The sequence below is a fragment of the Lutra lutra genome, chromosome 12, assembly GCF_902655055.1.
Source record: "Lutra lutra chromosome 12, mLutLut1.2, whole genome shotgun sequence".
Classification (NCBI taxonomy): domain Eukaryota; kingdom Metazoa; phylum Chordata; class Mammalia; order Carnivora; family Mustelidae; genus Lutra; species Lutra lutra.
In genome coordinates this window covers 70,536,711-70,558,207 of record NC_062289.1, presented here as the reverse complement: position 1 = coordinate 70,558,207, position 21,497 = coordinate 70,536,711, and the positions used below count along the sequence as shown (strand labels likewise).

At 46.0% G+C, this 21,497-nt stretch overlaps 1 pseudogene; it reads left to right on the top strand.

Annotated features, from left to right (window-relative positions):
* The window catches only part of LOC125082688 (uncharacterized), a 98,286-nt pseudogene that overhangs the window by 24,621 nt on the left and 52,168 nt on the right, over positions 1–21,497 (top strand).

Genomic DNA, 21,497 nt, shown 5'->3' with positions numbered 1-21,497 from the left:
GCCAGAACAACTTTCAGATTGAAACGTGTATTCAAATCTTGGCTTTCCAAGTAGGAGGTCAAGGGTTTGGGTCATTCATCTCTGCACCATGCCCATCTCAGAAAAGCAAACGGAAACATCCTCCAGGTACAGCTGTGGTGAGCAGGGGAATGAGTATGTTACATGTGCCAGGGTGATGAGAGTGTTTTGGAAGGGTGACACTTTCATTGTGATGGAAGTGTGAGAAAGACCTCCTGAGAAAGGCACACATTCGTGTTCACAAGCATAACGCATAGACACACACACACACATATGCACCCACCCATGCACACAGGACCTTCATCCCACATGCACACAAATCACTCCTTCCGTATGTACTGGTTCCCAGGCTCTGTACAACGTGGTTACTGTGCCTTACTGGACAGTCTTGGTCAGTATCCCCCAACCCCCCTTCTTTGTTGGAACCCAGAATCTGGGGGCAGACTTCTTTGTACTCTAGATTTCCTCCCAAAGCCCGATACTCTTAAATACGTACAGTTGTCATTCCTCCCAGCGTCTACCTGTGATTGGGGAAAAGCAAACACAGTGAGGATCCCAGCATCCTGTACGCTGTTGGGCCAGCTCTATTGTTTGGGGAGGACTTCAGGCAATTAATTGGATGAGGTACCATGGTTGAGTCCATTCCCCCACCCCCCCGAGTTAAAGAGGACACTTTGAATGATGCTGGAGCTTTTTGTGGCAGATCTCTGAAGTCCATTCTGATCAACAGATAGAACATTCTTTTTCAAGGAGAAACCTTTTCTGTTGAAGAAGGTGTTTGATCCCATCGAGTTTGTAACTGAGGCTGTCCCATGTCATCACCCTTTTTGGGTCCACTGTCCATAATAGGTTTGACCCAGCATTCCTCCACGGGGGCAGACCGCTTACCCCCTCCCCTGGGAGTAAAGTGCCAGATTTTCACCCTACATTGATAGAAGAAATCAAGGAAGGAACATTTCTGTCTCTGAGAAAGAGAGGCGAGCTTACCTCAGGGCGAGTTGGGGTGCTTTCCTCTGTCCTGTCCCTAGGAAGGTTGTTGGAGTGGCCCTCCACAGGGTCTAGGAGAACACAGAGGAGCTGTCGGGACATTGGCTGCGCTACTCAGGAATGACTCGGGGAGTTCTGCTTGATGTGGATGCGGGGCCAGAGTGAATGGATGTGAAAAGTGACCAAGCAAGGCCTGACCTGCTGCTGGGCCAATGTCCTTGGTGTACATAGAAACACAGAGGAGGAGAGCAGAATGGAAAAGGGAAATGGGGCTTTGGCTTTCAAATGGAGGGGATGTCATCAGTGGGAGCTCATTAGTGTCAGTCTGGGAAAAACACTCAAGGCACACTGGGTTTCAGGATGCAGTCCCCTGAGCCCTCCTGCCCACTGTGAAGCCAAGCCAGCTTGCCACTTCTTCACCTCGTCATGGGGCCTATTCAGAGGTCTTCCCTGCATCTCTCCTGTGACCCTATCTGTCCTCTGTTGCCTTGGAGTTTTGGGTTTTTCGGTGATTGGAATCTAAGTAATATCGACGGTTGTATTCATTAGCATGTGTACGTACAGTGACACTGCTCACATCCCTGATGCTTTGTAGACAGCACTCCCATCTACAGTGAGAACATTGCCATCCTATCTCCTGTGAGCTCTGTACCCATGACGACATGACTGGCCCTTCCCCTTTCCTCCCGCACCGTACTTTCCACTTTCTGGGTCTACGATTATCCCTACTCTAGTGTCCTCAAAGCCTGGGGTCATGTAATGTACGTCTTTCCTTGTGAGCTTGCTTTCAAAATGTGTATTAGGTTTTCAAGGTCCGTCTATTTCCTAAAACATTGAAAACCTGTTTCTTCTTATGGCTGAATAGCTCTCCATGGTGTGTATGTATGCCATTTAAAGTGTCTTTTCATCCCATGATGGATTTGGGGACTGTGCCTGTCTATGGCTGTTGGGAATTCAGCTGTCTTAGACATTGGTGCACAGATTTCTGTCTGTTTCCAGAATGGGAAGACATCCCAGAATGTATTTGCCCAATTTGTAGAATGGTAAACACAAGGAACGTACTGGGTACTTTAGTTTCCCAAAGGTTGTGAGGTTGCTTTGTTCCTTTTAAGGTACGTAGCACATCCATGTAAGATGTGGCTAATGGGCGGAAGTGGAGAGGGGAGATAGTGAAACCTCCTGTAGTATTCTGTTCCATTTTTATGTTCAGCATTACTGGTGGAAAACATAGTCCCTTCCTTCCTATGCATCTAAGGACCATGTTTCTTGGAGAGACATGTATGGACCTGTGTTCCAAAAAGAGTTAAGATCCATCCCTTCAGCTAGTGGACACTTTTCCTGCCCCTTGAATCCAGTTTGAATGAGAATTTCATCCTGACTTTTGGACTTAATGGTGACGGACGTCATAGAGGAAAACTGCTACCAGTGAAATTATAGAAAAATATGTCTCAGCAGTTTTAAAGGCTTTGGTTATGTCTGTGTTACTGAATGGAAGAATTCTTCTGCAATCAACGTAATGAGTCAGTATCGAAGGTACCTTCCTCGGTGTCCCCGATGGGGTAGACCTGATCCTGGAGGGAGAACCGGACTTTCTTCTTGGGTGGTGGTGGAGGGGCCGGTGTGGTTGTGGGCAGCTCCACATCCTCAGGGAGATGCTCCACTTCAGGGGGATACTCCACACAGACTCCTGGGAGACGCATAGAAATAGAGAGCAGTGTCGGCATCTTGTTGTCAGAAGACTGTAGGGGGATTCGACATTCTTTACTTCTAGTCCAACCGTCTATTTCCCCACGCACCAGCTGCCCAGCAGGCATTCCTCCCTCCAGGTCGGACTTAGGAAGATGTCCCTGTGTGCTGTGCTCTGAATTCCGCCCCCCTCCCACACCCACAGGTTTTGTGGGCATCTGCTTGTATTTAGCAGAGACGTTACAGAAACACAGCAAAGCACAGTGAGCATGCCTGATGGCCTGGATTCACACCCCATTTAGCAGCCACACCTACCCGAGAGCATTCCCGAGAGCCCTCTGTGCCCTGTTTCCCTGCCCTGCGGCCTAAACGTTAGTGTGCCGTTATGGTGTCCCAAGTGATTGACTACAATGAGCGCCTTGGACATAGGAAAGGACAGATGCTTCCCAGTTGCTCTGTAGGTGTTGATGAATGGATTGCCTACCGGATCAGCTAGACGGCTGGCTGTGGGTGAATCCAGACACGAGACTTGGGAATGGCTCCATTGCATGGGAGGATGGAAGCCCCCTCTTTATCCTTCACATGAGAATTATGTTTTACAGCCAACAGAGAATCAGTGTTCCTTTCTCCTGTCCTCCCCACAGCAGCACTGATGGGAGTGGAAATGGGCTAGAAGCCACAGTGGACAGTGGAGGGCACTGAAATGTATGGTGGTGAAGGGACTTTCCAGAGTTGCCACCCTGATGAATGATGGATCTGGGGCAGGAATGTCGTTGTTTCCCTGTGGATGGAGATCTCCAAGCCCCTGACCCCAACCCAGGGCCCCTCAGAAAATGTCCTGAACCCCTGAACCAAGAGCTGCACTCACAGTCTCCAATCCCCCATGCCAGTGTTTCCGTAGAGGAGAGCTGGTGCCCTGCAGGAGGTGTCTGTGCCACGAGACCAGACTCAGTCCTCACTCACCTCTGTGTTTGGGGCCCTGACATAAAATATGAGACTTTTTTCCAAATGGAGTCCTAGTGAAGGACCAGGAACATGTAGCATTGGCCACATTCCCCCACCTCTTTGCAAGGTCAGCATAGTCGCCCACAGCCTTTGTGAAAGCAACTTGAAACACCGCCCCCCTCCCTGCTCCTGGTGTTCTGCTTGGACCCCAAGCTGATTCAAACTCCAGGCCATTCCACTCCCAACTGTCACACTATGACCCCGCCGAGAATTCACTTGCCTTCAGCTGGCCAATCCCGAGGAGCAGTTCATGGTAAGAATTAACATGGAAGTGGCCATCTGGGCCGGGGATAGTTGGTTTAAGGAAGGAAATGTATGATGCTGGATGCCCTACTCTTGATCTGAGGAGTGTTCTGAGGAGCCTGGATGGAAGTGAGGCCGCCCTGGCTTGGGTGTGTTCCTCCCTGCTCTCTAGTTCCACCCCAACATCCCCTCTCTATTCTCAGGTCTCTTGATCCCCTCTGGAGACTGTAGGTGTAGGAGACAGTCTCCTGTCTCCCTCCATAGGCCTGGCCTTCAGAACCCAACCCCGCAGTATCTTTGAGACCAACACAGTCCACTGTGCAGCTGCCGAGTGTTCTTTCCACCCACCCGGTGGCACAGCCCATTCCCATCCACTCCCAGGCATCGTGCAGATGACCAGTGCAACCCTCCACATCAACCCATGAAAACACCCCGATATCTTCCCGTGTCTCTCCTTATAGAAACAGCTGCATTTCGACTGCTGACTGTTCCTCTCCGATTTTGTCATCTCCATTGAGAAGAGTTGACCGGCAGTTCCTTCCCCTCAAATGGGTTGCCTGGCTCGCAACAAGATTCTCCTGATTCAGGGACAACAATGTGGCGTATGACCTGTGTGTGTTCACTGAATGACTATGTCCGAATTTGGCATTCAGAAATAGTACGGTTTTCTGAATGTAGAAGCTACTTATGGAAGGCAGCTTCACCAAGAAATCAAAATGAAGTAACACAGAAAAACTAACAAATATGTGCATCTAACCAGGAGGAGAAATCGGAAGGTGGAAATGAAAAGCCAAAGAAAAGAACCCAGTGCCTGTAAAAGTGAGGCAGTCAACTTGAGAGAAGAGAATTGAGAAAATCGATAGGAACATACCCATATTACAGCAGTTGAGATTTCCCATCGTGGGGACCTTTACACCTGTTCACCAAACTGCAAGGGGCTTGGCTCACAAAGTCACAGTTGAAACGGAAGGAAGGGTGTGTGTCATCAGGTCACCATGGCGATGGGTCATGATAGAACTCTCAGAGGGAAGGCATCCCTGCACACTGTGGGGTAATGGAGAGAAGTGGGTTGTGGAGGGGGTAGATGGATGATGGGCATTGAAGAAGGCACTTGTGATCAGCTCTGAGTGGTGGATATAAGTAATGAATCACTGAATTCTACTGCAGAACCCAATACTGCACTGTAAGTTAACTAACTACATTTCTTTTCATTAAAAGAAGATACTCCTGAGGGCACATAGGAGACTTAAATTTTCATTTTACATCCTCTGCTCTGTAAAACTCCTATATATAAGACATTGTTTCACAAAGTCACTCTATGAAATCTTGGGCGGCTCAGTGGGTTAAGTATTTGGCCATCAGCTCTTGGAGTCCAGGGATCAAACCTAGCATCAGGCTCCCTGCTCAGGGGGGAGTGCTTCTCCCTCTGCCCCTCACCCAAGTCATGCCTGCTGTGTCGAATAAGTAAAATATGTAAAAAAAAAAAAAAGTGCCACCTACGGGGTCCCCCTCCCCAGGAAGGCCCTGTGTTCCTTCCAGGAGCTGCTTGGAGCCAAGGGTGACAGTTATAGTATTGTCTGTGGGGCGGACTGCCTGAGCCACAAGCTAAGGATGCAAACATATGTCCGTCATTTTTCAGTGAGTTGCATCAGTTTGGATCCCAAGGTGCCCTTTCTGCAGGGGACAGAGAGATACTCTTTGAAAACACTGGATTCCCCCTGCGTGTCTCATTTGAAAGGCCCTTAGCACATTGACCTTCCTCTTCCCTGCCACCCACCCTCAATTTCCAGTCTGCAGGGAGGGTCGTCCTCTCTGTGCCCTCCCTGCAGTGCAGACTGCCTGCACTGCAGACAGTGGACAGTGGACAGTGGACAGTGGGTTGTCTCCACCACTGGATGGCGCCTCCAGGGCGTTCATACATGGCATGCATATGTGGTGTCCTTACATGGACACAGAGGATGAGGCAGGTGACAGCTGAGCAGGACCCTCTTGGCTGCCGAGGTCAGTCTGTGCACTCTGGAGTGTTTGGACCCCAAACCTTTCTGCTGGTTTCACCCCTTGTCCATGCACTCCCTGGCGCTTGGCAAGCAGGGAGCCACATCCATTGTAAGTCCCTGCGGGACTGGCCACTGCTGTGTGGTCTCTTGGAAAGTGAAAATTCACAAGTCCTTGGCAAAAACCCAGGGGATATAGGCATTTGCAGGCAGCAAATATAAAGTGATTACTTTAGAATAGTTTCTTCCTGGGGCACCTGGGTTTCTCAGTCACTTAAGCAGTTGCCTTCGCCTCAGGTCCAGGCCCTGAGATCCAGCCCAAGTCGAGCTCCCTGCTCAGGGCAGGAGAACCTGCTTCTCCCTCTGCCTCTACCTGCCGCTCTGCCTACTTGTGAGCTCTCTCTGGCAAAGAAGTGAGTAAAATCTTTATAAAATAAATAAACAAATTAATAAAAATGACTTCTGCAACATAATACGATCGAAGGAAGAAAAAAAAAAAAACCCGAGTAACAGCATATATTTACACATGACAATACAATCATCATGCTGCTTCAGGTAATGCAGTTACACCAGTTTATCCAGTTTATATCTAAGTAGATCACTTTTCTGGCAGAGTTTTGGAAAACTTTCTTAATGATTTTATGTACTTCTTAAGTACTTTTTAAATAGTTTTATGTACTTTTAAGAAGTTAAGTTTTGAATAATATCAAGTAATCTCTGTCACTTTGGCAAATGTCAGGTAACAAATGTCAGGTAACAATAACAAAATTTATGACTTGGCGAGGGTTTTGGTGCTGGTGGTGGTGTGAAGACAAGTATAGTTATTTAGAGTACCTTATAGACTACGATGGAGGACTGTGGATGGATTTCGGATGTTCTGTCGAAATAGATATTTTATTTCCGACACCTGGGGCTGGTTCTTTGGAAAGAAATTTTCCAAACAGACTGATTGGAAACACATCAATTTCAGGATTCTGAATTTAAGGTGAAGTGGAGTTTGGCATTTTAACATTTCCTCTGATGTTTGTCATTACCTGCCGATGTATAAATAGCCTAACATGACCTTTGCCTTGGTACATCATTGTGTCAGTCAAGCAGTGGGTGCTGGGAAAAAACGGAAAAAAAAAAGACACTTCTCTTTGGGGAATTAGGGACAGTCATCTGGGGGACACTGAGTGGAGAGAATCAGGTGTGCTCCCGATTTTGAGCAGGGAGTACCGGTTTATGAGGGAAAAGCACAGGCACTTGTTTTGAGAGAATAATGATGAGTGCTGGCAGCTAACAGGTGTTACATTGTCTCTCTTTCAGTCCACAGTAGAAGGATGTGTACCAGGTGGTGGTGGATTTGCCACTGAGCAGGTCCATGTGCCGGAAGTCAAAAGTTCATGATGCTCAGATAATTGAAACAGGAGATGTGCTTATGGTTTCCTTCCTTAATGTCCTTCACACTCTAGTTCCAGAGTGGCTCTCTTAGCAAAGCTTACTTTGTTATGAATCTTCCTTGAGAATTCTCGTCCATCTCTTTTCTGCCATCTTTCTAACAGGAAAACACCAATGATCCGAGTATGTTTTCCTACTATCCCTTTTCATTGTCTGGGTGGCTGGCACCCTGCTTCAGGTCCCTCATGGCCCCGGAAGGGGGCGGTTTCCTAGTTCATGGATAATCCAGGCTAGGACTGAATCCAGGGATTCAGACTGCATCCCACTAAGAAGAAGATTTGAGGACGTCCCATCTAAGATGGTACGTATGTAGGGTCTCATTTCTGGGTAGATCTGATGGCTGACTTCTATTCTTGGAGGAACAATTATTTTGACATTTTCAGTAGTACTGCAAGGAGAAATGCAAGGTAGAAGCAACTGGAAAATTACAAAATTAAAATACTCAAGTCCAAACAGTGAATTTCTTCCTCAGATGCTGGGGTCTTTCCCCTTGTGTTCTCAGAGATTCTGGAGGAATGGCAAGCGCCATGACGTTGTGTTCTGGCGCCTCCACTCTTCCATCTGGAAGAGAGCCTGCTGTCTCCTTGACCCTGAGCACAGAGGGGAAGGGTGGGTCTTGCTGTTGTGCTCAGTGGATAATAGTCCCCGGTCAGGGAAGGAGGAGGACACCACTCCACAGACCCTCTGGGGATACCCAGGGCTTTCCCCGTGGAACCTCAGTGTGGTTCCAAGACAGGGAGGTGGTTCTGGACCCCCTGATCCCTGTCTCTTTCCTCCTGTAGGTGTGAAGAAATACCGGCACTTTGCGGTCATCCTGACGGCCTACAAGAGCATCGACCTGAGCCCATCTAGCATGCCGTGGAGGTGTTTGTGGGCGAGACTGGTATGCTCTGGGTGCCCCTGCCCTCTGGGAGTCTTGGCCTGCCTCTCTCAGGGGCCTAGCAGCGTGCTCCTGTTGAAGAGCATGGTTCCAGGGCACCTCGGGGTCGGGGGGAGACTGCGGGTTTCAAGTCACTGCTGGGAGAGAGGAGATCTGTGGAGGGCTGGGCAAACCCAATGGACAGAGACATGCTTCCAGTCTTGTCAGACTTGAGGGATTATTTCACACCTGGAGGCATCATCCTGCTTCCCGGGACCTGCTTCCAGAGAGAGGCACTGCCTTCTCGGGAATCCAGGCATGTGCGGACCTTCACCTCTGCCGAGAAGTTTGTGCTCGGTGGCCCATGGTGCCAGGTGGGCCCACAGCAACCTGGCATCCACGTCAGCCTGACCTGCTGGTCACAGCCCCTTCTCAGGTCTGAGATAGCCACGTGGCTCATTGTTTATACCCCTTTTAGATAAGTTGAAGCCCCTGAGTTTGTTGTCAGAGCTGCCTCTTCTTCGGAGGCCCCCAGAGGGATGTCAGGTCTCATTGAGCACCATGTGGGCTCGTCTCTGACCCGAGGGCCCTGTCCCTTCTCCCCTCCTCTGCTGGAGCTCCTGCTCAGGTCAGCTGGGGCAGCTAGAGGGTCATGCCTCTGGCCAGCAATGATGGGAATTCCCTCTGAGGACAGAGTCCCAGGCTGGCAGGAGATGTCGGTATGGTGCTGGGCCAGCCCTCAGAAATGGGTCAGGTGACCTTTCAAAATCTGGGGAGGTTTCGGTTTGAAACATAACAAGAGCATCCAGGCCATAACTTAGCAGGGTATTTCTGGAGCCATCAGAAAACTTTTGCAAACGTGAGGATGAGTGAAATGCACTGCCTGGAGCGTAGGTTGTGTAGGTTGTGTTTGCATCTCGGTACCTCTGTCTCCAGGGGTTATTTGGGCCGGTGGGTTGGGGGCTAAGGGGCAGGTTATTTGGGGCTGATATGCCTTGCTTCAGAGGAGCCCCTGTGTTGGAACAGGAAGGCGGGGTTGCAGTCCTCTATCTGGCACCTGGGCGCACGGTCGTTACTGTGGTGATTGAATGGAGGGGAACACGGGGTCGGCCAGCTCGAGTCTGCAGCTCCTCAATTGCCTGTTGGCAGCCTGCACCCAGACCCCGGGGAACCAGAGGCAGAGCCAGAGTTGCAGGTCTCAGGCAGTTGCTCATAGGAAAGGACTGGAGCCAGGGAGGGAGGCAGGGAGGCTCAGGCAGCCACATCAGCCAGCCAGGTTGCTGGGGGGCTGAAGCCCGGATCCGTGCTCTGTGCCCCATTGGATTGGCATGGGTTGGCATGTCTCGGGGCAAAAAGCATACAGTGTGAAGTCTGCCGTAGCCACAACCCTGAAGCAGATGGTGTGGGGTGAAGCACACTCAGGCACATGGGTGCAGTGGGCATGTCTCCTCATCCAGTCTCCTTTTGGATGCCTAGGTCAGCACCTGGGTGTTGGATGGAGGGCAGCTAGCTAGGGTGCAGGAGTGTGTTCTGTGGATGCTGGCAAGTGGAATGCTGCTCCATGGCTGGGGTGGAGACCAAAGGAGCCTGCTAGGTGCTAAGGGTCAAGCTGTGTGCAAGGGGATTCTTGGAAGCACCACACAGGAAGAACCCAATGGGTGTGTTCCTGCAGCTCTGCTCCCCTTGCACAAACCTCAGATGGGTGCAAGGAGGGAGAAAACGTGGGAAGGTGTACATTCCTTCCTTCCACCCTTCTGCGGGTTACAGCCTTCCAAAGAGATCCATCAAGGACATGGAACACAGAGGCCAAGTGGCCTGGTGGATACCAGGAGAGGGTGTTGTGGGGCACCCGGGGAGAAGGGGCACAGCCTGTCTGACCATGGTGGATGCAAAGGGGGCACTGAACAGGGCTGTGGGCCTCAGGCAAGGCCGTGGACTGCAGGGCCTTGCCATCATCCATGAAACCTCCGTGAACACTGTTGCAAATCCTTTATATCCTCTCTGGTTCTCTTCTTGGGAGAAAATGCTAGAAGTAGAATCCTTGGCTCAAAAGACATGAGCATCTGTGGCTTGGAGGAATGGAAACTCATGGACACGCCATGCCCTGGGGACAAGGATGCAGGTCTTGTGGCCTCTGCTTCCATGTTGACATCTTGCCTTCTATGTTCAGTAAAAATAAATCTCATTAAGCGTGTGTCCGCAGGCCTTTCATCCCTACTCTGCCATTGAATGCCTGTGACTGTACACGGTGATGTGTCTCATGGGGTCTTAATGTCCAATCGTGAAAATCCTCAAACTCAGCTGGCTACAGATTTGCAGAACTCATGGGAAAGCTGTATTCAAGCTTAATAAGAATTAATAAAGGGTGACTGAGTGAGTTGAGGAAGATGAGTCTACCTTTGTGACTCTTGTTTGAAGCATTGCTGGTTCTTTAATGTTTCTTCTTCCAGATTGAGGGAAACTGTATCTGAAAATATCCATGATCTACAGAAATGTGATGAAATATTTCTGTGTGAATAAGTGGGAGCATTTAACTTGTCTCTCTCCCTGAACCCTCCAGCATTCAGAAACTCTCAGTGAGTATTCTCTCTTCCCAGGTACTTAGGATTATTGGCATAAGTTCAGCACAAGTGCCTTTTTCTTGTAACAGGACACCGCTGGACACATGGGTTATTTTACCAAGGGATTGAGTGAAATGTCCAACTTGAGAGTAACATGCATAGACTCCGATAATGACCAGACGATTTTCAGGAATTAAGGGTGACTTTGTGGAGCCCCTTGGCAGTAGCAGCTTGACACCTTGATGACACCGTGCCCAGGTGCCTTGCCAGATGATTAGGGAATGTTATTTGTTGGCAGGTATAGGAACCTCAGGATATTTGGGGGACCTCGAGAAGAGGAATTCATCGAAATCAACAGGTATTGCAGACAAGTCTGATGTGAGTATTGGTCTTGGCTTTGGCCTGGACACACTATTGAAAGTTCACTCTAGAGATTGCTCATGAAAAGTTCCAGCACAGCAGGGTTTCAAGATCTGAATGGTATGCTCAGTTACTATGCCTGCCAGGCTTAGTTAGAATAGATGCTATGAAACCAAGTGTGATTGCTGCTGCCTTCTTGCATCTAAGAAACCATCCCAAATCCGTTGAACTGAAATCCATCACCCATTTGGGTTGGCACCCGCTGCCACCACTGCCAGGCATTTCTGTGCCTCACAATGGGTCCCTTGAAGCTCTGAAACTCTTTAGTTTGTGATTAGGTTTGGGGACCTCACCTTGTAGGGTGACAGTGTCTTCTGATTGAGAACATCCTATCAGAATGCAGCCGCAAATGGTCCCGGAATGCTCTAGAAGCTGGTTGTTGGAGGGCTTGCACTTTGGGTCAGTATCATAATTGGGGGTTAGGAGTGAAACTCCTTCAGTCTCCACAGTAAAAGTTACATTTTCATTTTGTGGTGATTAGGTTTTGTGTTTTTGTTTTTGTTTGTTTGTTTTTAGTTTCACTGTCTGTGAGAGGCATCTCTTAACAAGGAAAGACCCCAGAGGCCCAGTTCTGACAAATAGAGATTTTCCAGCTGGCGTAGCTTAGAGCTTCCTTTCAGTATGTGTTAATGCAGTTTGCCAGTTGAATCTCACAGAATTCCATTTAAGAATGTAATACTACTTTACTGTGTTACTCATCTCAAGCTATCCTTTTTTACTATTTTAGATTTGCTTACTGAACCTGTGACTAAAATATAAGGCAAAAATTAAGAAAAATAGTTAATGACTGATAATATGCTTTTGAATAGAGAGTTGTGAAAGAAGAAAGGAAGCAAGAGTAAGAGGGTCACTTGCGTAGAGTAGAAAAGAGGAGATTGTATGCACATCTCCTGTAGGAGTTCCCTATCACTGAAGTTACGGGGTAGATGAATGAGAACGCATTTCAGATGTGAAAGAAGATTCAAGGAGAAATAGGCATCCCTAGGACGGTCATGCAAAAATGCATTTGAAACAGGGTTTCTGCAGGTCTTCTGGTTTCGTTCTGGGAGCAGCAGGAACTTTGTTTAGACTCTCGTCTCTAGTTACAAATGGTGATTGAACTCTGGGCGACCTTCTGGTCCACATCCTCTTGTGCTTTGGTTTGGCATAGACATCTTAGAACTCCTGGTAGCCAAATCTCCAGTCACATATTATTTGAAGGTCTGCCAGCAGCAATGCTAAGTCTTTCAAACAACGTGGGGCCCTGTGGTTTTGGCCTCTTTGAGCCTGCACTCCCTGCTGGGAGGGAGGAGCATACTTTCAGTTTTGGGTGACTGTGCCTCCCCGAGTGCAGGTCCTGAGACCTCCACTAAATGCTCTACTTGTTTTTACAGATGGTGCTTCGAGGCTCAGGTGACGTGGCCTTGTGGGCAGCATCTAAAGTGTCTGGTCTCTGTTTCTTCACTGCAGATTTGATCAAGTGCAACATGTATAGGAGTGTGACCCCTGTCGTCTCCCTGGTGGTTTGTGCATCACAGTGGTAAGTTGTCTTGGTTCTGAACCTCCCGCCTGGGTTGAGGTTCAGGCCTTGACTTAGGTGTCTTCTTTTGCTGGCTTCTGTCTTTCTTTTGGAGGGAAAGATATCCTCTTCGTGTCGATTAAATTGGAGATGTGCCCTTAACCAGAACATCTAGAGTTTGATGCTTGGGGAAAATTACTTAGCAGCACATATGGAGAAGGTTCTGCAAGTCCCTGCCCCAAACAAAACATCTAAACTACAGGTTGCCTCTGTTGGCAGAATCCTAAGTTATTGCAGGTTTACATCATAAGCAGACATTCTCTCTATGATAGTCTTTCTGCGAACACTTTCTTTTTAGGGTCATTCATTTAGAGCAACGAATATTGGGCATCCTTACAAATGGGTCTCTGAGTGGACATGCTTTGTCTTTTTTTTTTCCTTTTGTTTTTGGAGGGGGGTGGTGCAGAGGTAGAGACTCTTAAGCAGGCTCCACATAGTTTGCAGAGTGTGACATGGGGCTTGATTCCACAATCCTGAGATCATAACCTCAGCCAAAATCAAGAGTTGTTCCCTTAACTGATAGAACCACACAGGCATTCCTGGACGTGATTTGTCATTATGGAAAGCAGTATAAGTATCCCCTCCTGTTCTAAAATCTTCTGAATCAGGGGGCTATTTCTATGTCTTCAGTGGTCTTACCCCTTCTTAGGCCCAGAGATACATATCTATTCTTGGTGGTGCAGGAAACCACTTGGCTATCACGTTCTCATAGATGGGGAGGAAGCCCTCACTGCCTGATGCTGAACTGTAGAGGTTTTCCTGTCCTGGTACCTATAGTTCTTCCAGAAGAGCACCTTCGTAAAAGATGAAATTAATTTGCAAGCCCCTCGGTGGCACAGTTGGGTAAACATCTACCCCCTTTGGCTGAGGACAGGATCCCTGGATCCTAGGGGATCAAGCCCTGCATTGGGCACCCTTCTTAGTATGAAGCCTGCTTCCTCTCCCTCTTCCCCGCTCCAACCCAACTGTTCTTGCTCTCTCTCTCTCTAGCTACCTTGCTCTCAAATAAGTAAAGAAAATACAAATATTTCTAAGAGTGAAGTAAATTTGTAAGTCCTTTGTATTTTATGAGCAGAATATCAGTAGAATTAAGGATACATGAGGTAGATCACAAATTGTGTGTTTGTTGAAACCTGTTCCCATTCATCCTTGCTATCTACATACATTGGAAGCTTAATGTTTTCATGAACATGCATCATCTTGTGTTCTACATTTCTGAGTTAATACTCCAAGCTATGTTCTCAGGGATGACCTGCAGTGTATTTATGTGTAAAACTTCCTACCAAGAGACAGTACTAGTGTCAGTTGTGAGAGCTAGTGAAAGAAAAGTCCCCCATTCTTACTTTGCACAGTGTGCATGGTTGTGAGACCCCACCTGTTCGGTGATACTGGCCTTTCTGCAAGTACTGATGGAAGGGAGCAGATCTGCTTTATTTCTAGCTATTGGTTACTGAATACTGCATTCAACATCCCTCAGAATGTTACACAATTGTATGTGTTTGCAGTGAAAAATTGTCAGTATCTGAGTTTGTTTGTCAGTTTTACACTAAGAAATTCCTTGGGAGGTATTTGCTCAGTGATTTTCTGATGAGTGTCAGGGGAAGAATTTCCCCCCTTGCGTTGGGATCAGTGTTTCCTCAGTGTGAGGATGTCCTTGCTGGCTGAGGAATAAGGGATACCTGAAGACATTGCTTTCCTCATCACACTGGATTTTCTTCTGTGTGAATCCTCCCCAGTCCGTCCTGTGTTGGCTCTGTGAGGAATGGGATTCCCACATGGATTTCATCGGCATTCAGCAGCAGCGGTGATGCAGGGTGTCCCAGGAGGTCCCTGCACCTTCGCTTCTGTGTGAGGGATGACGTGCACTCTGAGACTGTAGCAGGAGCTCAGGCCAGAGCCCCAGCTGAAGCTTCTCCCATGATACAGTGCTAGCGTTTCTCCCCATGTGAGTTCTCTGGTACTTGGAAAGGGACCACTTCTGGCAGAAGGCTCTGCCTCATTGATTGGAGACACAAGGTTTATATTGTGTGATTTCTGTGAGGGTGAGAAAGGTGGGTCCTCTGGATAAAGGCAGGACCCCAGTGATGACAGACACAGGTTTCTCTGCTCTTGAGTTGTCTGGTGTCTCCAAATGTGAGAGCTGTATCTGACAGCTCTTCCACATTGACCCCATTTGTCAGGGTTCCCACTGGTGTGGATTCTCAGATGCTGGCTAAGGGTGTGGCTGGACTAAATGCTATCCCTTGTAGATGGCATTCAACCAGTTTCTGTCTGTGGGAACATGCCCGTGGCCTTGAAGGGATGCATGTTGCTGAGACCCTTGTACAGCAGTCCCACCACATGGCTTCTACCCCGTGTGAGGTCATTGGCATGAGTAAGAGTAGAGCTCTCTGAATGAAGGGTCTCCCACCTTCTTTACATTCCTAAGACACTGCTCTGGTGGTTTTGCTGTGTACAGAGGTGTGCACTTCCCTAGAATTGTTTACCCTATGCATATCATGTCTACTTTCCTTGGAAGGGTGAGTTCTCTCATGTCTCCCGAGGTTAGAGCCCCAACTAAAGGTTCTCTCACACTGGGGAGATGTGTGTGGTGCGATTCAGTATGAAAGAGCTCTGATGTCACTTGAACGGGGACTCACGGCTGAATGCTCTTCCACTTTGGCTGTAAATACAAGGTTCCTCTTCCCTGTGAGTTCACACACATGCGGTGAGGTGAGGTACATGAGAAATCTTCCACCTGTGCCCCAGCATTGGCTGGGTTCCTGTGCACTGTGAACCCTCTGCTAATGGCCAGGACAGGAGAGGCTGTGGAAGGATTGCTCACTCATGTTCCTTCCTTCCTGACTCGACAGGAATTCCAGCCTCCTTTAGGTTTAATCTCTGCATAAAACTCTGCATTCCACATCTAGTCAGGTGCAGTGTTACTTTTCTGAATTCAGATAGATCTTTCTACATGGTAGCCTCACACCCACATCAAATTCTGATTAAATTTTAGATGTTTAATTTTCAAAGACTATATAGGTGAGCTGTTTTGAAGCCTGTGACTTTTACAGGCACTCAGGTGTTGGCTTGACTTGAGGCCCATTTCAGTCAAGAAATGAAACTATTCAGATTTTTGGTGGGACAACCCATATGCTCAGTGTCTTGGAAGACAGGAGATTGTGGTGAATTCTTAGCATATCCTGTGTCCAGCTGTTGTGTGGAAGGTCAGGGTTCATTACCTTGAAGCTTACCATTGAGTTGCAGAGAAGCAGATCCTTTGAGATGCACCCATGTGGGTATCATTTTATCCTTTTTAATAGGGAACATATTGTCGTGAGCACTTGGATCTTATAGGCAAAGAATGAGTCATGGAACACTACATGAAAAACTACTGAAGTACTGTATGTTGACTAACATAACAGAACAAAAGAAAGATGGGGAGGGAGGAAGGAATGCAAAGAACAAAAAGACAATGAAGGAAAGGAAGGGAAGGAAGGAAGGAAGGATGGAAGGAAAGGTGGGTTTGAGAACAAGGGAGAAGAGAAACTGAAAAATTTTGAAAGTTGTGAGACAAACATCAGAGAGTTAAAATTTGAGATTGATGACAAAGGAAAGAAATGGAGTCATTTACTAAGGGGCAGAAACATGAATTGGTGATTAGAACCTATTGACCAGATAAATAGTTGATAGAAAGAACCTGAGGTTGGGTTGCTGGGGAGATTAAGATGGGGAAACTCATCAAAGGTGAGGTGAAATAAGTGTCATGTCACAGTCCAGTCAAGAATCACAGAAGTGTCCTGTCCTCAGAGGACATGGAATGTGCAGTAGGTTAGGTGGATGGAGATGGATGAGTTGACAGGAATGGGACAGTGTTGCAGGGTTGTTTCCACAGGGGCCTTACGAGAGACAGGACTGATGTAGGAAGGATGTTAGGGTTCAAGGCTGATGATCAAGAAAGAAGTCTTGAGACACCTTTGTTGGCAAAAGGTGATTTTATTAAAGCGCAGGGACATGACCTGTGGGTAGAAATACTTGCTATGCTGGGGTTGTGATGGGTGGCTGACTCTCCGTGATGGCATTGGAGGAGGTCAGGAAAAAGGGAGGTTTTGCAAGAATGTTCATATTTGAGAGAAGACACACAGGATACAGGAGCCTTTGCTCTTGTCAAGTGAAGGTGGTTTTTCCTTCTTGTAAGGTATTAAAAGGAAGATAGTTGGGAGCTTCCTGGAGGAGTGTTACCTTCCTCCTCTCACAAGTTGTATGCTTAGCTAAAGCCTTTGTTTGCCATTGTACCTCAATAGGAGTGGCTTCTTGGATCAATATGACTGTGAGGGAAGAAACCATTCCAAGAATTCTTTTTTTTTTTATAATCAATAATGTTTATTTCGATTGTATCCATTTTTTTAAATCATTTTTTTAAATTTTTTTTTATTTTTTCAGCATAACAGTCTTCATTATTTTTTTTTTAATTTTTTTATTTTTTTTTCAGCATAACAGTATTCATTATTTTTGCACCACACCCAGTGCTCCATGCAATCCGTGCCCTCTACAATACCCACCACCTGGTGCCCCCAACCTCCCACCCCCCACCCCTTCAAAATTCTTAGATCGTTTTTCAGAGTCCATAGTCTCTCATGGTTCACCTCCCCTTCCAATTTCCCTCAACTCCCTTCTCCTCTCCATCTCCCCTTGTCCTCCATGCCATTTGTTATGCTCCACAAATAAGTGAAACCATATGATAATTGACTCTCTCTGCTTGACTTATTTCACTCAGCATAATCTCTTCCAGTCCCGTCCATGTTGCTACAAAACTTGGGGATTCATCCTTTCTTTCTTTCTTTTTTTCTTTTTTTTTTTTTACAGCTTTATAAACATATATTTTTATCCCCAGGGGTACAGGTCTGCGAATCGCCAGGTTTACACACTTCACAACACTCACCATAGCACATATCCTCCCCAATATCCATAACCCCACCCCCTCTCCCAACCCCCTCCCCCCATCAACCCTCAGTTTGTTTTGTGAGATTAAGAGTCACTTATGGTTTGTCTCCCTCCCAATCCCATCTTGTTTCATTTACTCTTCTCCTACCCCCTCAACCCCCCATGTTGCATCTCCTCTCCCTCATATCAGGGAGATCATATGATAGTTGTCTTTCTCCGATTGACTTATTTCGCTAAGCATGATACCCTCTAGTTCCATCCATGTTGTCGCAAATGGCAAGATTTCATTTCTTTTGATGGCTGCATAGTATTCCATTGTGTATATATACCACATCTTCTTTATCCATTCGTCTGTAGATGGACATCTAGGTTCTTTCCATAGTTTGGCTATTGTAGACATTGCTGCTATAAACATTCGGGTGCACGTGCCCCTTCGGATCACTACGTTTGTATCTTTAGGGTAAATACCCAGCAGTGCAATTGCTGGGTCATAGGGTAGTTCTATTTTCAACATTTTGAGGAACCTCCATGCTGTTTTCTAGAGTGGTTGCACCAGCTTGCATTCCCACCAACAGTGTAGGAGGGTTCCCCTTTCCCCGCATCCTCGCCAGCATCTGTTATTTCCTGACTTGTTCATTTTAGCCATTCTGACTGGTGTGAGGTGATATCTCATGGTGGTTTTGATTTGTATTTCCCTGATACCGAGTGATGTGGAGCACTTTTTCATGTGTCTGTTGGCCATCTGGATGTCTTCTTTGCAGAAATGTCTGTTCATGTCCTCTGCCCATTTCTTGATTGGATTATTTGTTCTTTGGGTGTTGAGTTTGCTAAGTTCTTTATAGATTTTGGACACTAGCCCTTTATCTGATATGTCATTTGCAAATATCTTCTCCCATTCTGTCAGTTGTCTTTTGGTTTTGTTCACTGTTTCCTTTGCTGTGCAAAAGCTTTTGATCTTGATAAAATCCCAATAGTTCATTTTTGCCCTTGCTTCCCTTGCCTTTGGTGATGTTCCTAGGAAGATGTTGCTGCAGCTGAGGTCGAAGAGGTTGCTGCCTGTGTTCTCCTCAAGGATTTGGATGGATTCCTTTCTCACATTGAGATCCTTCATCCATTTTGAGTCTGTTTTCGTGTGTGGTGTAAGGAAATGATCCAATTTCATTTTTCTGCATGTGGCTGTCCAATTGTCCCAACACCATTTATTGAAGAGGCTGTCTATTTTCCATTGGACGTTCTTTCCTGCTTTGTCGAAGATGAGTTGACCATAGAGTTGAGGGTCCATTTCTGGGCTCTCTATTCTGTTCCATTGATCTATGTGTCTGTTTTTGTGACAGTACCATGCTGTCTTGATGATGACAGCTTTGTAATAGAGCTTGAAGTCCGGAATTGTGATGCCACCAACTTTGGCTTTCTTTTTCAATATTCCTTTGGCTATTCGAGGTCTTTTCTGGTTCCATATAAATTTTAGGATTATTTGTTCCATTTCTTTGAAAAAAATGGATGGTACTTTGATAGGAATTGCATTAAATGTGTAGATTGCTTTAGGTAGCATAGACATTTTCCCAATATTTATTCTTCCAATCCAGGAGCATGGAACATTTTTCCATTTCTTTGTGTCTTCCTCAATTTCTTTCATGAGTACTTTATAGTTTTCTGAGTATAGATTCTTAGTCTCTTTGGTTAGGTTTATTCCTAGGTATCTTATAGTTTTGGGTGCAATTGTAAATGGGATGGACTCCTTAATTTCTCTTTCTTCTGTCTTGTTGTTTGTGTAGAGAAATGCAACTGATTTCTGTGCATTGATTTTATATCCTGACACTTTACTGAATTCCTGTACAAGTTCTAGCAGTTTTGGAGTGGAGTCTTTTGGGTTTTCCACATAGAGTATCATATCATCTGCGAAGAGTGATAGTTTGACTTCTTCTTTGCCGATTTGGATGCCTTTAATTTCCTTTTGTTGTCTGATTGCTGAGGCTAGGACTTCTAGTACTATGTTGAATAGCAGTGGTGATAACGGACATCCCTGCCGTGTTCCTGACCTTAGCGGAAAAGCTTTCAGTTTTTCTCCATTGAGAATGATATTTGCGGTGGGTTTTTCATAGATGGCTTTGATAATATTGAGGTATGTGCCCTCTATCCCTACACTTTGAAGGGTTTTGATCAGGAAGGGATGCTGTACTTTGTCAAATGCTTTTTCAGCATCTATGGAGAGTATTATATGGTTCTTGTTCTTTCTTTTATTAATGTGTTGTATCACATTGATTGATTTGCGGATGTTGAACCAACCTTGCAGCCCTGGAATAAATCCCACTTGGTCGTGATTAATAATCCTTTTAATGTACTGTTGAATCCTATTGGCTAGTATTTTGGCGAGAATTTTTGCCTCTGTGTTCATCAAGGATATTGGTCTGTAGTTCTCTTTTTTGATGGGATCCTCGTCTGGTTTTGGGATCAAGGTGATGCTGGCCTCATAAAATGAGTTTGGAAGTTTTCCTTCTATTGCTATTTTTTGGAACAGTTTCAGGAGAATAGGAATTAGTTCTTCTTTAAATGTTTGGTAGAATTCCCCTGGGAAGCCGTCTGGCCCGGGGCTTTTGTTTGTTTGGAGATTTTTGATGACTGTTTCAATCTCCTTACTGGTTATGGGTCTGTTGAGGCTCTCTATTTCTTCCTGGTTCAGTTGTGGTAGTTTATATGTCTCTAAGAATGCATCCATTTCTTCCAGATTGTCCAATTTGTTGGCGTAGAGTTGCTCATAGTATGTTCTTTTAATTGTCTGTATTTCTTTGGTGTTCGTTGTGATCTCTCCTCTTTCATTCATGATTTTATTTATTTGGGTCCTTTCTCTTTTCTTTTTGAGAAGTCTGGCCAGGGGTTTATCAATCTTATTAATTCTTTCAAAGAACCAGCTCCTAGTTTCGTTGATTTGTTCTATTGTTTTTTTGGTTCCTATTTCATTGATTTCTGCTCTGATCTTTATGATTTCTGTTCTCCTGCTGGGTTTAGGGTTTCTTTCTTGTTCTTTCTCCAGCTCCTTTAGGTGTATGGTTAGGTTGTGTACCTGAGACCTTTCTTGTTTCTTGAGAAACTCTTGTACCGCTATATATTTTCCTCTCAGGACTGCCTTTGTTGTGTCCCACAGATTCTGAATCGTTGTGTTTTCATTATCATTTGTTTCCATGAATTTTTTCAATTCTTCTTTAATTTCCTGGTTGACCCATTCATTCTTTAGAAGGATGCTGTTTAGTCTCCATGTATTTGGGTTCTTTCCAAATTTCCTCTTGTGATTGAGTTCTAGCTTCAGAGCATTGTGGTCTGAAAATATGCAGGGAATGATCCCAATCTTTTGATACCAGTTGAGACTTGATTTAGGACCAAGAATGTGATCTATTCTAGAGAATGTTCCATGTGCACTAGAGAAGAATGTGTATTCTGTTGCTTTGGGATGAAATGTTCTGAATATATCTGTGATGTCCATCTGGTCCAGTGTGTCCTTTAAGGCCTTGATTTCCTTGTTGATCTTTTGCTTGGATGATCTGTCCATTTCAGTGAGGGGAGTGTTAAAATCCCCTACTATTATTGTATTCTTGTCGATGTGTTTCTTTGATTTTGTTATTAATTGGTTTATATAGTTGGCTGCTCCCACGTTAGGGGCATAGATATTTAAAATTGTTAGATCTTCTTGTTGGACAGTTCCTTTGAGTATGATATAGTGTCCTTCCTCATCTCTTATTATAGTCTTTGGCTTAAAATCTAATTGATCTGATATAAGGATTGCCACTCCTGCTTTCTTCTGATGTCCA